Genomic DNA, 4,025 nt, shown 5'->3' with positions numbered 1-4,025 from the left:
AGGAGGAAGATGTCATAGTGATACAAAACAAAGGAAGTATTAATAACAGCAATAAAGAAAGGAAATAAAAACATATCGCTAATAACACAGAAAGAGATATGAAAAACAGTGATAAACAGTAAAAAAAGAGAACAAAAGCAGTAATTATACAAAAAAAATATATAAAAACAGTGGTAATAATACAAGAAAATAATAGTAATAATAATAATAATAATGAAAGATAGAAGAGAAGAAGTAAGAAAAGAACATAAGAAATAAGAAATAAGGAAAGCTGCAAGAAGCCACCAGCCTTACACGTGGCAGTCCCTGTATGAAATATACCTACCTATTTCCACCTATCATCCCCATCCATAAACCCGTCTAATCTTCTCTTAAATCTCGTTAATGTCTTAGCACTAACATGATTACTGAGCCCGCTCCACTCATCTACCATTCTATTTGAGAACCAATTTCTTCCTATCTCTATCTTAAACCTAAATTTTTCAAACTTGAACCCGTTATTTCTTGTTCTATCCTGGTTGCTGATCCTAAAACTTTTGCTTACATCCCCCTTGTTATAACCCTTATGCCACTTAAAGACTTCTATCAGGTCCCCTCTTAACCTACGTCTCTCTAAAGAATGTACATTTAACAGCTTCAGTCTCGCCTCGTAAGGAATACTCCTCATCCCCTGTATCCTTTTAGTCATTATTCTTTGTACTAATTCTAATAGACCTATATATTTCCTGTAATGTGGGGACCAGAACTGCACCGCGTAGTCTAGATGAGGTCTGACCAGCGCCAAATATAACTTTAATATTACTTCAGGCCTTCTACTTTTAACACTCCTAAAAATGAATCCTAATGCACTGTTTGCCCTGTTTTCTGGCGTTTATGCATTGCTTTCCTAGACGCAGTTCAGAGCTAACTATAACTCCTACATTTCTTTCGTACCCTGAACCTACCAGAGTTTCGTTGTTTATTGTGTACCTACTGTGTGGGTTTCCTCTACCTACGCTAAGTACTTTTTTTTAAGTATACAAAGAAATAACGATGAGAGAGAGAGAGAGAGAGAGAGAGAGAGAGAGAGAGAGAGAGAGAGAGAGAGAGAGAGAGAGAGAGAGAGACCATCACCACCACCACCACCAGCCTCGCCACTTGTTGCTCAGTGGCGCCAGGCTACCCTCCGCACGGACACTCCGCGCGTAGTCCTCGTCCAACCCTCGTACAGGTAACTCCTCACTCTCTCCCTCTCCATATCTCTCTCTCTCTCTCTCTCTCTCTCTCTCTCTCTCTCTCTCTCTCTCTTTCCTTCAGCTGTCCCGAAATTTCCTAGTTGTTTTCTTTTTATGCAGTCTTGTATTTGTGTTTTTTTTTGTGTGTGTGTGTGTGTAGTTTTGTTTGTTTTTCTTTCCGTCTTTCGTTTTTGTCTTTCGTTTGTTTTATTAGTTCTCGTTTCTTTATTTTTATCCCATTCCCGCTTCTCAGTAAAACCGAACACGTGTGAAAATCGTGTAGTGATCGAGAAATCTGTGATTTTTCTGTCTTTCTTTTGCATCCGAAGCTCACAGTGAAATACTTCGTGTGTGTGTGTGTGTGTGCGTGCGTGCGTGTATGTGTGCGTGTGTGTCAAGTCAAATCGAGTGCCAGAATATCGACAAACTACGAATTTCTGCGTCTCAAAGTGCTTTTTTTTTTTTCTCTCTCTCTCTTCTTTTCTTACCTGCGAGACAAGAACACACCCTAAGCGTCACAAATTCACCTGTGTCACATGAAATCGAGTGCGAAAATACTGATAAACTTAAGAATTTCTACGTGTTTTTTTTTTTTTTTTAATCTTTCTTTTTCCTTACGAGGCGAGAACACAAAGGAGCACTCACAGCTGCCCGCTGACAGCCTCACCTGCGTCACAAGCCCAGTGGGAAAGCACCGACAATCTGAAGAATTGCTATATCTAAGTGTTTTTTTTTTCCCTACCATCGAGATAAGAAAAGGAAAACCCACACCTGAACCTCACCTGTGTGCTGATTGACAACCTGAACAACTACTACGACTGAGTGTTTTTTTCCTTCTACTTGTGAGGAATAAAAAAAAATGCCTTCACCTTAATCTCACCTGCTTACTGAAAGAAAAAATTACCTGCGTCACAGGAAAAGAGGGGAAAACAGCGGCACCCTCATGAATTGTGCTTTTTATTCGTATCTGCGAGACGAGAATAGACAGACCTTCACCTTCTGACAGCCTGGAGAACTGTTGTCTGCGTGTGTGTGTGTGTGTGTGTGTGTGTGTGTGTGTGTGTGTTTCCATCTACGGGCCAAGAATATAAACACCTGGCCATACCTGAGTCCCATTTATGTACTGCCATTCACTGCGTCACATCAAATCGAGTGCAAAAGTACTGATAACTGAAAGAATTGCTGTATTTAAGTGGAATCTTTTTTTTTTCTACCGACGAGACAAGAACAGAAAGCATTACCTTCACGTGAGTCCATCTACGTGTTGAAAACCTAATTTGCGTTACATCGAACAGAAAAAAAAAAGCATAAATAACCATAAATCTGACCGTGTTTCATATACCAGCCAGACCACAGCAGAGACACATACCTGCCCACACCTGAGTCATACCTGCCCACACCTGAGTCTCACTTACTAACAACCTCACTTGTTTCACATTAGAGCGAGTGGTGAACTATAAGCAGAAGAGTTACTACGCCCTTTGACATCCATCCAAGTGTCTTTTTGCACATGGGAGAGAGAAGAAAGCACACCTGTCCACACCTGAGTCTCACCTGCGTAATAAGAATCTCAGCTGTGTCACATTATATCGAGTGATGAATTACAAGCAGCCAATAATATTACCATGTCTTTTATATTGATCTAAGTGTCTTTTTGCAATGGGAAAGAAAGGAAAGATACACTGTACATGCCTAAGCCTCACCTGCGTACCAACCTCACCTGTACCACATCAAACGGAGTGATAAATTATAAACAAGTATGAGTTATATTTCGTTCTTACATTTATCTAAGTGTCATTAGCACCTGGGGAAGAGGAAAAGACACGCCTTACCTGTGCTACATGCATACACGTGCAAAATACATACGCAAGATTATATAAGAATTATTATACATCTTTCCCTTCATTTAAGAGCGCCCTTTTGTACTAAGAGGACAAAAACAAAGAAAAACAAAACAAAAACATCTGACTGTACACCTGCGCTCTCTTATCTTCCATCAGCACAAGTGGGGAAGATACAAATATGCATGAGAATCACCGCCTTTATTTTCTTAGTCTGGCGAATCTGCAAAGTCTCGTGCCAGGGGGGAAGAAACACGTGCACTATGGACGGAATTCATGACGCCAAAAACTTTTCGCCTCGCCCGGACGAACACGCAAAAAAGAAAAGAAAAGAAAAGAAAAGAAAAGTAAAGTAAAGAAATCTTAATCCACGTATGAGTTTGTGAAAAAGTTTATTACAGCATGTGGGAAGTTTTTATACCGTAGAGAGAGAGAGAGAGAGAGAGAGAGAGAGAGAGAGAGAGAGAGAGAGAGAGAGAGAGAGAGAGAGTGTGTGTGTGTGTGTGTGTGTGTATGCTGTTACCAAAGTGAATGACCTGTAACCTCGTGTTTTATGTATGTATGCGTATTTATATATGTATGCATGTGTGTGTGTGTGTGTGTGTGTGTGTGTGTGTAAGTATGTATGTGCTGTCAAGGGTGTCACCTGTTCCCTTCTTTCACCGGGACAGTAATGGAGACACTGGGACCTCGTAAACATAGTGGCTCCACACAGCAGCTCTCTGGGGCGTCTTGAAGGTGTTCGTCTGTACCTCCCAGTACCTGAGAGGGAGAAAATGAACACCCCACACAGACCCACTGAAGGTGAAGGAACTGAAGCCTCTATGGACCCGTGGCATAGAGAGAGAGAGAGAGAGAGAGAGAGAGAGAGAGAGAGAGAGAGAGAGAGAGAGAGAGAGAGAGAGAGAGAGGTCAATATAAACCAACCAATAACTTCATGCCTAGAACAATCATTACGCCACGTTAAGCA

At 41.0% G+C, this 4,025-nt stretch overlaps 1 protein-coding gene across 1 annotated transcript in view; it reads left to right on the top strand.

The window, feature by feature from the left end:
* Positions 1-1,153: 1,153 nt before the first annotated feature.
* Positions 1,154-4,025, top strand: part of LOC135114828 (oxytocin receptor-like) — a 26,089-nt gene continuing 23,217 nt past the window's right edge. The window contains 1 exon segment of the mRNA XM_064030950.1: positions 1,154-1,210. The gene's annotated coding sequence lies outside the window, so the exon portion shown is untranslated.

Source organism: Scylla paramamosain, chromosome 28, assembly GCF_035594125.1.
Source record: "Scylla paramamosain isolate STU-SP2022 chromosome 28, ASM3559412v1, whole genome shotgun sequence".
NCBI classification, from domain to species: Eukaryota; Metazoa; Arthropoda; class Malacostraca; order Decapoda; family Portunidae; genus Scylla; species Scylla paramamosain.
The sequence above is the reverse complement of the archived record's forward strand: the minus strand, read 5'-3'. Positions and strand labels throughout refer to the sequence as shown.